This window comes from Mus caroli, unplaced genomic scaffold, assembly GCF_978045245.1.
Source record: "Mus caroli unplaced genomic scaffold, Mus_caroli_1 scaffold_10, whole genome shotgun sequence".
NCBI lineage: Eukaryota > Metazoa > Chordata > Mammalia > Rodentia > Muridae > Mus > Mus caroli.
In genome coordinates this window covers 5719716-5734291 of record NW_028227265.1, presented here as the reverse complement: position 1 = coordinate 5734291, position 14576 = coordinate 5719716, and the positions used below count along the sequence as shown (strand labels likewise).

The following is a 14576-nucleotide window of genomic DNA, read 5'->3' as shown; positions in this document are numbered from 1 at the left end:
ACAGACACACACACACACACACTACCACTCACACAAGGTGGGAGGCAAGTGCGGTGTTGGATGAGGGTGGAGTGTTCAGGCCAGCCTGGGCTCGGTGCAAATGGAGAGAGGCTCTCCCATCCGGTGTCCCGTGTCCCGTGTGCCCTTGCTAGCTAGCTAGCTAGCTCAGCAGGGTGGTGCTGGGGTGGCCAGCACGGTGTGCCCTGCCTTAGGGCTCCGGGAGCCTCCTGTGAGAGGACGAGGGTGGGCTCCTTCGGGGGTGTGGGGTGTGGGGTGTGGATGGGCCTGGCCTGAGCCTGGGTCGCCGGGCGGCCGTGTCCGTGGCCAAAAGGGAGAGAGAGACAGAGGGGAGTCCAAAAAGCCTACAGCACCCGGTATTCCCAGGCGGTCTCCCATCCAAGTACTAACCAGGCCCGACCCTGCTTAGCTTCCGAGATCAGACGAGATCGGGCGCGTTCAGGGTGGTATGGCCGTAGACGAGGGCGGGTGGCGCCGACAAGCCCCAAGAGCCTGCTGCGCACGCTCGCTCCTTCGCTCACTCGCCCGCCCGACGCCCGATGCCCGACGCCCGACGCCCCACGACGACGACGAGCTCACACGAGCCCTGAGACCAGAGCCCAGCGCACAGCCCACAGACACACACCACACACCGACACGACACGACATGACACGACACGCCCGGCCCGAGCCCCACCCACACGACACGCCCCAGCCCACGGTGCCTCCTCGCTTCCCGCTGCCTGCCTCACGCTGCCCACAACCTCCCCCAGAGCCCCCACCAGCCCCCCTCTGCCTGCCCTCGAGGCACCACGGGCCCAGCCAGTGAGTGCCAGCCTTGGCCGCACACACATCTCCCCTCCTCGCTTCTTCTCCCCTCCCTCCCCTCCTGGACGGTTCCACGGGCTTCGTGCAACAGCGCCCTCACCCACCCGGGACTTCCCCTTCCACCCACCCGAGGTCCCTCCCAGCTTCTCAAATCCTGACCCACCCTGGACCTCGGACGTTCCGCCCCACCTCGCCGACTGGTCCACCCACCTACCCACCCACCGTCCCTGTCTGTGCCCAGGACTGGGCCCCTCAGCCCGGGCACGCAAGGGAAGTAAACCCACTGTGGATGGATGGATGGATGGATGGATGGATGGATGGATGGATGGATGGCATCCCAGCCCACCTGGGACACTGGGACACACACAGCCACACCCAGCGGCACAGGCTAGCCCAAGAGGCACGCACTGCACTGCCCGTGCACTGCCTCCAGAGCGCAAGCACACACCACACCCGGACAGGCACACAAACGTGCCCCCTACCCACCCATGGGCCCACGGAAGCAGACACGTGTCAGGGCACTGCGGCTTGTGCACCCGGACAAAAAAGGAGGACCGGCTGGCTAGACGGAGCAGGCAGCACACAGACACACGCAGACACGCCCACGCACGGGAAACACACACTCACACCACTCACACACTCGCAGTCTGGCCCACCTGCCCCTACCCTCAGGCAAACACACACACACACACACACACACACACACACACACACACACGTGTGTACTGGCTGATTGAGCAAGCAAGCACGGAGGGTCGGTCCTCAGCTTACACACAGACACACACACACAGACCCACACACTGGGACCCAGGTGAATTATCAGAAGTCAGGAGGGGCAAAACACATACAACTCTCTCGCACACAGACACACACACACACACACTACCACTCACACAAGGTGGGAGGCAAGTGCGGTGTTGGATGAGGGTGGAGTGTTCAGGCCAGCCTGGGCTCGGTGCAAATGGAGAGAGGCTCTCCCATCCGGTGTCCCGTGTCCCGTGTGCCCTTGCTAGCTAGCTAGCTAGCTCAGCAGGGTGGTGCTGGGGTGGCCAGCACGGTGTGCCCTGCCTTAGGGCTCCGGGAGCCTCCTGTGAGAGGACGAGGGTGGGCTCCTTCGGGGGTGTGGGGTGTGGGGTGTGGATGGGCCTGGCCTGAGCCTGGGTCGCCGGGCGGCCGTGTCCGTGGCCAAAAGGGAGAGAGAGACAGAGGGGAGTCCAAAAAGCCTACAGCACCCGGTATTCCCAGGCGGTCTCCCATCCAAGTACTAACCAGGCCCGACCCTGCTTAGCTTCCGAGATCAGACGAGATCGGGCGCGTTCAGGGTGGTATGGCCGTAGACGAGGGCGGGTGGCGCCGACAAGCCCCAAGAGCCTGCTTCGCGCTCGCTCCTTCGCTCACTCGCCCGCCCGACGCCCGATGCCCGACGCCCGACGCCCCACGACGACGACGAGCTCACACGAGCCCTGAGACCAGAGCCCAGCGCACAGCCCACAGACACACACCACACACCGACACGACACGACATGACACGACACGCCCGGCCCGAGCCCCACCCACACGACACGCCCCAGCCCACGGTGCCTCCTCGCTTCCCGCTGCCTGCCTCACGCTGCCCACAACCTCCCCCAGAGCCCCCACCAGCCCCCCTCTGCCTGCCCTCGAGGCACCACTGGCCCAGCCAGTGAGTGCCAGCCTTGGTCGCACACACATCTCCCCTCCTCGCTTCTTCTCCCCTCCCTCCCCTCCTGGACGGTTCCACGGGCTTCGTGCAACAGCGCCCTCACCCACCCGGGACTTCCCCTTCCACCCACCCGAGGTCCCTCCCAGCTTCTCAAATCCTGACCCACCCTGGACCTCGGACGTTCCGCCCCACCTCGCCGACTGGTCCACCCACCTACCCACCCACCGTCCCTGTCTGTGCCCAGGACTGGGCCCCTCAGCCCGGGCACGCAAGGGAAGTAAACCCACTGTGGATGGATGGATGGATGGATGGATGGATGGATGGATGGATGGATGGCATCCCAGCCCACCTGGGACACTGGGACACGCACAGCCACACCCAGCGGCACAGGCTAGCCCAAGAGGCACGCACTGCACTGCCCGTGCACTGCCTCCAGAGCGCAAGCACACACCACACCCGGACAGGCACACAAACGTGCCCCCTACCCACCCATGGGCCCACGGAAGCAGACACGTGTCAGGGCACTGCGGCTTGTGCACCCGGACAAAAAAGGAGGACCGGCTGGCTAGACGGAGCAGGCAGCACACAGACACACGCAGACACGCCCACGCACGGGAAACACACACTCACACCACTCACACACTCGCAGTCTGGCCCACCTGCCCCTACCCTCAGGCAAACACACACACACACACACACACACACACACACACACGTGTGTACTGGCTGATTGAGCAAGCAAGCACGGAGGGTCGGTCCTCAGCTTACACACAGACACACACACACAGACCCACACACTGGGACCCAGGTGAATTATCAGAAGTCAGGAGGGGCAAAACACATACAACTCTCTCGCACACAGACACACACACACACACACTACCACTCACACAAGGTGGGAGGCAAGTGCGGTGTTGGATGAGGGTGGAGTGTTCAGGCCAGCCTGGGCTCGGTGCAAATGGAGAGAGGCTCTCCCATCCGGTGTCCCGTGTCCCGTGTGCCCTTGCTAGCTAGCTAGCTAGCTCAGCAGGGTGGTGCTGGGGTGGCCAGCACGGTGTGCCCTGCCTTAGGGCTCCGGGAGCCTCCTGTGAGAGGACGAGGGTGGGCTCCTTCGGGGGTGTGGGGTGTGGGGTGTGGATGGGCCTGGCCTGAGCCTGGGTCGCCGGGCGGCCGTGTCCGTGGCCAAAAGGGAGAGAGAGACAGAGGGGAGTCCAAAAAGCCTACAGCACCCGGTATTCCCAGGCGGTCTCCCATCCAAGTACTAACCAGGCCCGACCCTGCTTAGCTTCCGAGATCAGACGAGATCGGGCGCGTTCAGGGTGGTATGGCCGTAGACGAGGGCGGGTGGCGCCGACAAGCCCCAAGAGCCTGCTGCGCACGCTGGCTCCTTCGCTCACTCGCCCGCCCGACGCCCGATGCCCGACGCCCGACGCCCCACGACGACGACGAGCTCACACGAGCCCTGAGACCAGAGCCCAGCGCACAGCCCACAGACACACACCACACACCGACACGACACGACATGACACGACACGCCCGGCCCGAGCCCCACCCACACGACACGCCCCAGCCCACGGTGCCTCCTCGCTTCCCGCTGCCTGCCTCACGCTGCCCACAACCTCCCCCAGAGCCCCCACCAGCCCCCCTCTGCCTGCCCTCGAGGCACCACGGGCCCAGCCAGTGAGTGCCAGCCTTGGCCGCACACACATCTCCCCTCCTCGCTTCTTCTCCCCTCCCTCCCCTCCTGGACGGTTCCACGGGCTTCGTGCAACAGCGCCCTCACCCACCCGGGACTTCCCCTTCCACCCACCCGAGGTCCCTCCCAGCTTCTCAAATCCTGACCCACCCTGGACCTCGGACGTTCCGCCCCACCTCGCCGACTGGTCCACCCACCTACCCACCCACCGTCCCTGTCTGTGCCCAGGACTGGGCCCCTCAGCCCGGGCACGCAAGGGAAGTAAACCCACTGTGGATGGATGGATGGATGGATGGATGGATGGATGGATGGATGGATGGATGGCATCCCAGCCCACCTGGGACACTGGGACACGCACAGCCACACCCAGCGGCACAGGCTAGCCCAAGAGGCACGCACTGCACTGCCCGTGCACTGCCTCCAGAGCGCAAGCACACACCACACCCGGACAGGCACACAAACGTGCCCCCTACCCACCCATGGGCCCACGGAAGCAGACACGTGTCAGGGCACTGCGGCTTGTGCACCCGGACAAAAAAGGAGGACCGGCTGGCTAGACGGAGCAGGCAGCACACAGACACACGCAGACACGCCCACGCACGGGAAACACACACTCACACCACTCACACACTCGCAGTCTGGCCCACCTGCCCCTACCCTCAGGCAAACACACACACACACACACACACACACACACACACACACACACACGTGTGTACTGGCTGATTGAGCAAGCAAGCACGGAGGGTCGGTCCTCAGCTTACACACAGACACACACACACAGACCCACACACTGGGACCCAGGTGAATTATCAGAAGTCAGGAGGGGCAAAACACATACAACTCTCTCGCACACAGACACACACACACACACACTACCACTCACACAAGGTGGGAGGCAAGTGCGGTGTTGGATGAGGGTGGAGTGTTCAGGCCAGCCTGGGCTCGGTGCAAATGGAGAGAGGCTCTCCCATCCGGTGTCCCGTGTCCCGTGTGCCCTTGCTAGCTAGCTAGCTAGCTCAGCAGGGTGGTGCTGGGGTGGCCAGCACGGTGTGCCCTGCCTTAGGGCTCCGGGAGCCTCCTGTGAGAGGACGAGGGTGGGCTCCTTCGGGGGTGTGGGGTGTGGGGTGTGGATGGGCCTGGCCTGAGCCTGGGTCGCCGGGCGGCCGTGTCCGTGGCCAAAAGGGAGAGAGAGACAGAGGGGAGTCCAAAAAGCCTACAGCACCCGGTATTCCCAGGCGGTCTCCCATCCAAGTACTAACCAGGCCCGACCCTGCTTAGCTTCCGAGATCAGACGAGATCGGGCGCGTTCAGGGTGGTATGGCCGTAGACGAGGGCGGGTGGCGCCGACAAGCCCCAAGAGCCTGCTGCGCGCGCTCGCTCCTTCGCTCACTCGCCCGCCCGACGCCCGATGCCCGACGCCCGACGCCCCACGACGACGACGAGCTCACACGAGCCCTGAGACCAGAGCCCAGCGCACAGCCCACAGACACACACCACACACCGACACGACACGACATGACACGACACGCCCGGCCCGAGCCCCACCCACACGACACGCCCCAGCCCACGGTGCCTCCTCGCTTCCCGCTGCCTGCCTCACGCTGCCCACAACCTCCCCCAGAGCCCCCACCAGCCCCCCTCTGCCTGCCCTCGAGGCACCACGGGCCCAGCCAGTGAGTGCCAGCCTTGGCCGCACACACATCTCCCCTCCTCGCTTCTTCTCCCCTCCCTCCCCTCCTGGACGGTTCCACGGGCTTCGTGCAACAGCGCCCTCACCCACCCGGGACTTCCCCTTCCACCCACCCGAGGTCCCTCCCAGCTTCTCAAATCCTGACCCACCCTGGACCTCGGACGTTCCGCCCCACCTCGCCGACTGGTCCACCCACCTACCCACCCACCGTCCCTGTCTGTGCCCAGGACTGGGCCCCTCAGCCCGGGCACGCAAGGGAAGTAAACCCACTGTGGATGGATGGATGGATGGATGGATGGATGGATGGATGGATGGATGGATGGCATCCCAGCCCACCTGGGACACTGGGACACGCACAGCCACACCCAGCGGCACAGGCTAGCCCAAGAGGCACGCACTGCACTGCCCGTGCACTGCCTCCAGAGCGCAAGCACACACCACACCCGGACAGGCACACAAACGTGCCCCCTACCCACCCATGGGCCCACGGAAGCAGACACGTGTCAGGGCACTGCGGCTTGTGCACCCGGACAAAAAAGGAGGACCGGCTGGCTAGACGGAGCAGGCAGCACACAGACACACGCAGACACGCCCACGCACGGGAAACACACACTCACACCACTCACACACTCGCAGTCTGGCCCACCTGCCCCTACCCTCAGGCAAACACACACACACACACACACACACACACACACACACACGTGTGTACTGGCTGATTGAGCAAGCAAGCACGGAGGGTCGGTCCTCAGCTTACACACAGACACACACACACAGACCCACACACTGGGACCCAGGTGAATTATCAGAAGTCAGGAGGGGCAAAACACATACAACTCTCTCGCACACAGACACACACACACACACACTACCACTCACACAAGGTGGGAGGCAAGTGCGGTGTTGGATGAGGGTGGAGTGTTCAGGCCAGCCTGGGCTCGGTGCAAATGGAGAGAGGCTCTCCCATCCGGTGTCCCGTGTCCCGTGTGCCCTTGCTAGCTAGCTAGCTAGCTCAGCAGGGTGGTGCTGGGGTGGCCAGCACGGTGTGCCCTGCCTTAGGGCTCCGGGAGCCTCCTGTGAGAGGACGAGGGTGGGCTCCTTCGGGGGTGTGGGGTGTGGGGTGTGGATGGGCCTGGCCTGAGCCTGGGTCGCCGGGCGGCCGTGTCCGTGGCCAAAAGGGAGAGAGAGACAGAGGGGAGTCCAAAAAGCCTACAGCACCCGGTATTCCCAGGCGGTCTCCCATCCAAGTACTAACCAGGCCCGACCCTGCTTAGCTTCCGAGATCAGACGAGATCGGGCGCGTTCAGGGTGGTATGGCCGTAGACGAGGGCGGGTGGCGCCGACAAGCCCCAAGAGCCTGCTTCGCGCTCGCTCCTTCGCTCACTCGCCCGCCCGACGCCCGATGCCCGACGCCCGACGCCCCACGACGACGACGAGCTCACACGAGCCCTGAGACCAGAGCCCAGCGCACAGCCCACAGACACACACCACACACCGACACGACACGACATGACACGACACGCCCGGCCCGAGCCCCACCCACACGACACGCCCCAGCCCACGGTGCCTCCTCGCTTCCCGCTGCCTGCCTCACGCTGCCCACAACCTCCCCCAGAGCCCCCACCAGCCCCCCTCTGCCTGCCCTCGAGGCACCACGGGCCCAGCCAGTGAGTGCCAGCCTTGGCCGCACACACATCTCCCCTCCTCGCTTCTTCTCCCCTCCCTCCCCTCCTGGACGGTTCCACGGGCTTCGTGCAACAGCGCCCTCACCCACCCGGGACTTCCCCTTCCACCCACCCGAGGTCCCTCCCAGCTTCTCAAATCCTGACCCACCCTGGACCTCGGACGTTCCGCCCCACCTCGCCGACTGGTCCACCCACCTACCCACCCACCGTCCCTGTCTGTGCCCAGGACTGGGCCCCTCAGCCCGGGCACGCAAGGGAAGTAAACCCACTGTGGATGGATGGATGGATGGATGGATGGATGGATGGATGGATGGATGGATGGCATCCCAGCCCACCTGGGACACTGGGACACGCACAGCCACACCCAGCGGCACAGGCTAGCCCAAGAGGCACGCACTGCACTGCCCGTGCACTGCCTCCAGAGCGCAAGCACACACCACACCCGGACAGGCACACAAACGTGCCCCCTACCCACCCATGGGCCCACGGAAGCAGACACGTGTCAGGGCACTGCGGCTTGTGCACCCGGACAAAAAAGGAGGACCGGCTGGCTAGACGGAGCAGGCAGCACACAGACACACGCAGACACGCCCACGCACGGGAAACACACACTCACACCACTCACACACTCGCAGTCTGGCCCACCTGCCCCTACCCTCAGGCAAACACACACACACACACACACACACACACACACGTGTGTACTGGCTGATTGAGCAAGCAAGCACGGAGGGTCGGTCCTCAGCTTACACACAGACACACACACACAGACCCACACACTGGGACCCAGGTGAATTATCAGAAGTCAGGAGGGGCAAAACACATACAACTCTCTCGCACACAGACACACACACACACACACTACCACTCACACAAGGTGGGAGGCAAGTGCGGTGTTGGATGAGGGTGGAGTGTTCAGGCCAGCCTGGGCTCGGTGCAAATGGAGAGAGGCTCTCCCATCCGGTGTCCCGTGTCCCGTGTGCCCTTGCTAGCTAGCTAGCTAGCTCAGCAGGGTGGTGCTGGGGTGGCCAGCACGGTGTGCCCTGCCTTAGGGCTCCGGGAGCCTCCTGTGAGAGGACGAGGGTGGGCTCCTTCGGGGGTGTGGGGTGTGGGGTGTGGATGGGCCTGGCCTGAGCCTGGGTCGCCGGGCGGCCGTGTCCGTGGCCAAAAGGGAGAGAGAGACAGAGGGGAGTCCAAAAAGCCTACAGCACCCGGTATTCCCAGGCGGTCTCCCATCCAAGTACTAACCAGGCCCGACCCTGCTTAGCTTCCGAGATCAGACGAGATCGGGCGCGTTCAGGGTGGTATGGCCGTAGACGAGGGCGGGTGGCGCCGACAAGCCCCAAGAGCCTGCTTCGCGCTCGCTCCTTCGCTCACTCGCCCGCCCGACGCCCGATGCCCGACGCCCGACGCCCCACGACGACGACGAGCTCACACGAGCCCTGAGACCAGAGCCCAGCGCACAGCCCACAGACACACACCACACACCGACACGACACGACATGACACGACACGCCCGGCCCGAGCCCCACCCACACGACACGCCCCAGCCCACGGTGCCTCCTCGCTTCCCGCTGCCTGCCTCACGCTGCCCACAACCTCCCCCAGAGCCCCCACCAGCCCCCCTCTGCCTGCCCTCGAGGCACCACTGGCCCAGCCAGTGAGTGCCAGCCTTGGTCGCACACACATCTCCCCTCCTCGCTTCTTCTCCCCTCCCTCCCCTCCTGGACGGTTCCACGGGCTTCGTGCAACAGCGCCCTCACCCACCCGGGACTTCCCCTTCCACCCACCCGAGGTCCCTCCCAGCTTCTCAAATCCTGACCCACCCTGGACCTCGGACGTTCCGCCCCACCTCGCCGACTGGTCCACCCACCTACCCACCCACCGTCCCTGTCTGTGCCCAGGACTGGGCCCCTCAGCCCGGGCACGCAAGGGAAGTAAACCCACTGTGGATGGATGGATGGATGGATGGATGGATGGATGGATGGATGGATGGCATCCCAGCCCACCTGGGACACTGGGACACGCACAGCCACACCCAGCGGCACAGGCTAGCCCAAGAGGCACGCACTGCACTGCCCGTGCACTGCCTCCAGAGCGCAAGCACACACCACACCCGGACAGGCACACAAACGTGCCCCCTACCCACCCATGGGCCCACGGAAGCAGACACGTGTCAGGGCACTGCGGCTTGTGCACCCGGACAAAAAAGGAGGACCGGCTGGCTAGACGGAGCAGGCAGCACACAGACACACGCAGACACGCCCACGCACGGGAAACACACACTCACACCACTCACACACTCGCAGTCTGGCCCACCTGCCCCTACCCTCAGGCAAACACACACACACACACACACACACACACACACACACACACGTGTGTACTGGCTGATTGAGCAAGCAAGCACGGAGGGTCGGTCCTCAGCTTACACACAGACACACACACACAGACCCACACACTGGGACCCAGGTGAATTATCAGAAGTCAGGAGGGGCAAAACACATACAACTCTCTCGCACACAGACACACACACACACACACTACCACTCACACAAGGTGGGAGGCAAGTGCGGTGTTGGATGAGGGTGGAGTGTTCAGGCCAGCCTGGGCTCGGTGCAAATGGAGAGAGGCTCTCCCATCCGGTGTCCCGTGTCCCGTGTGCCCTTGCTAGCTAGCTAGCTAGCTCAGCAGGGTGGTGCTGGGGTGGCCAGCACGGTGTGCCCTGCCTTAGGGCTCCGGGAGCCTCCTGTGAGAGGACGAGGGTGGGCTCCTTCGGGGGTGTGGGGTGTGGGGTGTGGATGGGCCTGGCCTGAGCCTGGGTCGCCGGGCGGCCGTGTCCGTGGCCAAAAGGGAGAGAGAGACAGAGGGGAGTCCAAAAAGCCTACAGCACCCGGTATTCCCAGGCGGTCTCCCATCCAAGTACTAACCAGGCCCGACCCTGCTTAGCTTCCGAGATCAGACGAGATCGGGCGCGTTCAGGGTGGTATGGCCGTAGACGAGGGGGGGTGGCGCCGACAAGCCCCAAGAGCCTGCTGCGCACGCTGGCTCCTTCGCTCACTCGCCCGCCCGACGCCCGATGCCCGACGCCCGACGCCCCACGACGACGACGAGCTCACACGAGCCCTGAGACCAGAGCCCAGCGCACAGCCCACAGACACACACCACACACCGACACGACACGACATGACACGACACGCCCGGCCCGAGCCCCACCCACACGACACGCCCCAGCCCACGGTGCCTCCTCGCTTCCCGCTGCCTGCCTCACGCTGCCCACAACCTCCCCCAGAGCCCCCACCAGCCCCCCTCTGCCTGCCCTCGAGGCACCACGGGCCCAGCCAGTGAGTGCCAGCCTTGGCCGCACACACATCTCCCCTCCTCGCTTCTTCTCCCCTCCCTCCCCTCCTGGACGGTCCCACGGGCTTCGTGCAGCAGCGCCCTCACCCACCCGGGACTTCCCCTTCCACCCACCCGAGGTCCCTCCCAGCTTCTCAAATCCTGACCCACCCTGGACCTCGGACGTTCCGCCCCACCTCGCCGACTGGTCCACCCACCTACCCACCCACCGTCCCTGTCTGTGCCCAGGACTGGGCCCCTCAGCCCGGGCACGCAAGGGAAGTAAACCCACTGTGGATGGATGGATGGATGGATGGATGGATGGATGGATGGATGGATGGATGGCATCCCAGCCCACCTGGGACACTGGGACACGCACAGCCACACCCAGCGGCACAGGCTAGCCCAAGAGGCACGCACTGCACTGCCCGTGCACTGCCTCCAGAGCGCAAGCACACACCACACCCGGACAGGCACACAAACGTGCCCCCTACCCACCCATGGGCCCACGGAAGCAGACACGTGTCAGGGCACTGCGGCTTGTGCACCCGGACAAAAAAGGAGGACCGGCTGGCTAGACGGAGCAGGCAGCACACAGACACACGCAGACACGCCCACGCACGGGAAACACACACTCACACCACTCACACACTCGCAGTCTGGCCCACCTGCCCCTACCCTCAGGAAAACACACACACACACACACACACACACACACACACGTGTGTACTGGCTGATTGAGCAAGCAAGCACGGAGGGTCGGTCCTCAGCTTACACACAGACACACACACACAGACCCACACACTGGGACCCAGGTGAATTATCAGAAGTCAGGAGGGGCAAAACACATACAACTCTCTCGCACACAGACACACACACACACACACTACCACTCACACAAGGTGGGAGGCAAGTGCGGTGTTGGATGAGGGTGGAGTGTTCAGGCCAGCCTGGGCTCGGTGCAAATGGAGAGAGGCTCTCCCATCCGGTGTCCCGTGTCCCGTGTGCCCTTGCTAGCTAGCTAGCTAGCTCAGCAGGGTGGTGCTGGGGTGGCCAGCACGGTGTGCCCTGCCTTAGGGCTCCGGGAGCCTCCTGTGAGAGGACGAGGGTGGGCTCCTTCGGGGGTGTGGGGTGTGGGGTGTGGATGGGCCTGGCCTGAGCCTGGGTCGCCGGGCGGCCGTGTCCGTGGCCAAAAGGGAGAGAGAGACAGAGGGGAGTCCAAAAAGCCTACAGCACCCGGTATTCCCAGGCGGTCTCCCATCCAAGTACTAACCAGGCCCGACCCTGCTTAGCTTCCGAGATCAGACGAGATCGGGCGCGTTCAGGGTGGTATGGCCGTAGACGAGGGCGGGTGGCGCCGACAAGCCCCAAGAGCCTGCTTCGCGCTCGCTCCTTCGCTCACTCGCCCGCCCGACGCCCGATGCCCGACGCCCGACGCCCCACGACGACGACGAGCTCACACGAGCCCTGAGACCAGAGCCCAGCGCACAGCCCACAGACACACACCACACACCGACACGACACGACATGACACGACACGCCCGGCCCGAGCCCCACCCACACGACACGCCCCAGCCCACGGTGCCTCCTCGCTTCCCGCTGCCTGCCTCACGCTGCCCACAACCTCCCCCAGAGCCCCCACCAGCCCCCCTCTGCCTGCCCTCGAGGCACCACTGGCCCAGCCAGTGAGTGCCAGCCTTGGTCGCACACACATCTCCCCTCCTCGCTTCTTCTCCCCTCCCTCCCCTCCTGGACGGTTCCACGGGCTTCGTGCAACAGCGCCCTCACCCACCCGGGACTTCCCCTTCCACCCACCCGAGGTCCCTCCCAGCTTCTCAAATCCTGACCCACCCTGGACCTCGGACGTTCCGCCCCACCTCGCCGACTGGTCCACCCACCTACCCACCCACCGTCCCTGTCTGTGCCCAGGACTGGGCCCCTCAGCCCGGGCACGCAAGGGAAGTAAACCCACTGTGGATGGATGGATGGATGGATGGATGGATGGATGGATGGATGGATGGCATCCCAGCCCACCTGGGACACTGGGACACGCACAGCCACACCCAGCGGCACAGGCTAGCCCAAGAGGCACGCACTGCACTGCCCGTGCACTGCCTCCAGAGCGCAAGCACACACCACACCCGGACAGGCACACAAACGTGCCCCCTACCCACCCATGGGCCCACGGAAGCAGACACGTGTCAGGGCACTGCGGCTTGTGCACCCGGACAAAAAAGGAGGACCGGCTGGCTAGACGGAGCAGGCAGCACACAGACACACGCAGACACGCCCACGCACGGGAAACACACACTCACACCACTCACACACTCGCAGTCTGGCCCACCTGCCCCTACCCTCAGGCAAACACACACACACACACACACACACACACACACACACACACGTGTGTACTGGCTGATTGAGCAAGCAAGCACGGAGGGTCGGTCCTCAGCTTACACACAGACACACACACACAGACCCACACACTGGGACCCAGGTGAATTATCAGAAGTCAGGAGGGGCAAAACACATACAACTCTCTCGCACACAGACACACACACACACACACTACCACTCACACAAGGTGGGAGGCAAGTGCGGTGTTGGATGAGGGTGGAGTGTTCAGGCCAGCCTGGGCTCGGTGCAAATGGAGAGAGGCTCTCCCATCCGGTGTCCCGTGTCCCGTGTGCCCTTGCTAGCTAGCTAGCTAGCTCAGCAGGGTGGTGCTGGGGTGGCCAGCACGGTGTGCCCTGCCTTAGGGCTCCGGGAGCCTCCTGTGAGAGGACGAGGGTGGGCTCCTTCGGGGGTGTGGGGTGTGGGGTGTGGATGGGCCTGGCCTGAGCCTGGGTCGCCGGGCGGCCGTGTCCGTGGCCAAAAGGGAGAGAGAGACAGAGGGGAGTCCAAAAAGCCTACAGCACCCGGTATTCCCAGGCGGTCTCCCATCCAAGTACTAACCAGGCCCGACCCTGCTTAGCTTCCGAGATCAGACGAGATCGGGCGCGTTCAGGGTGGTATGGCCGTAGACGAGGGCGGGTGGCGCCGACAAGCCCCAAGAGCCTGCTGCGCACGCTGGCTCCTTCGCTCACTCGCCCGCCCGACGCCCGATGCCCGACGCCCGACGCCCCACGACGACGACGAGCTCACACGAGCCCTGAGACCAGAGCCCAGCGCACAGCCCACAGACACACACCACACACCGACACGACACGACATGACACGACACGCCCGGCCCGAGCCCCACCCACACGACACGCCCCAGCCCACGGTGCCTCCTCGCTTCCCGCTGCCTGCCTCACGCTGCCCACAACCTCCCCCAGAGCCCCCACCAGCCCCCCTCTGCCTGCCCTCGAGGCACCACGGGCCCAGCCAGTGAGTGCCAGCCTTGGCCGCACACACATCTCCCCTCCTCGCTTCTTCTCCCCTCCCTCCCCTCCTGGACGGTCCCACGGGCTTCGTGCAGCAGCGCCCTCACCCACCCGGGACTTCCCCTTCCACCCACCCGAGGTCCCTCCCAGCTTCTCAAATCCTGACCCACCCTGGACCTCGGACGTTCCGCCCCACCTCGCCGACTGGTCCACCCACCTACCCACCCACCGTCCCTGTGCCCAGGACTGGGCCCCTCAGCCCGGGCACGCAAGGGAAGTAAACCCACTGTGG

The 14576-nt window shown here is 64.8% G+C and overlaps 9 non-coding genes across 9 annotated transcripts; all 9 read right to left on the bottom strand.

Moving 5' to 3' along the window:
• Window positions 1-359: 359 nt before the first annotated feature.
• Window positions 360-478, bottom strand: LOC147002230 (5S ribosomal RNA). Its single transcript, XR_015048764.1, has one exon. It is a non-coding gene; the product is annotated as a 5S ribosomal RNA (ribosomal RNA).
• A 1567-nt stretch (window positions 479-2045) lies between these two features.
• LOC147002229 (5S ribosomal RNA) lies at window positions 2046-2164 on the bottom strand. The gene has a single exon (XR_015048763.1). It is a non-coding gene; the product is annotated as a 5S ribosomal RNA (ribosomal RNA).
• A 1559-nt stretch (window positions 2165-3723) lies between these two features.
• On the bottom strand, window positions 3724-3842 carry LOC147002228 (5S ribosomal RNA). The gene has a single exon (XR_015048762.1). It is a non-coding gene; the product is annotated as a 5S ribosomal RNA (ribosomal RNA).
• Window positions 3843-5415: 1573 nt separating this feature from the next.
• On the bottom strand, window positions 5416-5534 carry LOC147002227 (5S ribosomal RNA). The gene has a single exon (XR_015048761.1). It is a non-coding gene; the product is annotated as a 5S ribosomal RNA (ribosomal RNA).
• A 1567-nt stretch (window positions 5535-7101) lies between these two features.
• On the bottom strand, window positions 7102-7220 carry LOC147002226 (5S ribosomal RNA). The gene has a single exon (XR_015048760.1). It is a non-coding gene; the product is annotated as a 5S ribosomal RNA (ribosomal RNA).
• A 1559-nt stretch (window positions 7221-8779) lies between these two features.
• On the bottom strand, window positions 8780-8898 carry LOC147002225 (5S ribosomal RNA). Its single transcript, XR_015048759.1, has one exon. It is a non-coding gene; the product is annotated as a 5S ribosomal RNA (ribosomal RNA).
• A 1563-nt stretch (window positions 8899-10461) lies between these two features.
• On the bottom strand, window positions 10462-10580 carry LOC147002224 (5S ribosomal RNA). The gene has a single exon (XR_015048758.1). It is a non-coding gene; the product is annotated as a 5S ribosomal RNA (ribosomal RNA).
• Window positions 10581-12143: 1563 nt separating this feature from the next.
• LOC147002223 (5S ribosomal RNA) lies at window positions 12144-12262 on the bottom strand. The gene has a single exon (XR_015048757.1). It is a non-coding gene; the product is annotated as a 5S ribosomal RNA (ribosomal RNA).
• A 1563-nt stretch (window positions 12263-13825) lies between these two features.
• On the bottom strand, window positions 13826-13944 carry LOC147002222 (5S ribosomal RNA). Its single transcript, XR_015048756.1, has one exon. It is a non-coding gene; the product is annotated as a 5S ribosomal RNA (ribosomal RNA).
• Between the last annotated feature and the right edge of the window lie 632 nt (window positions 13945-14576).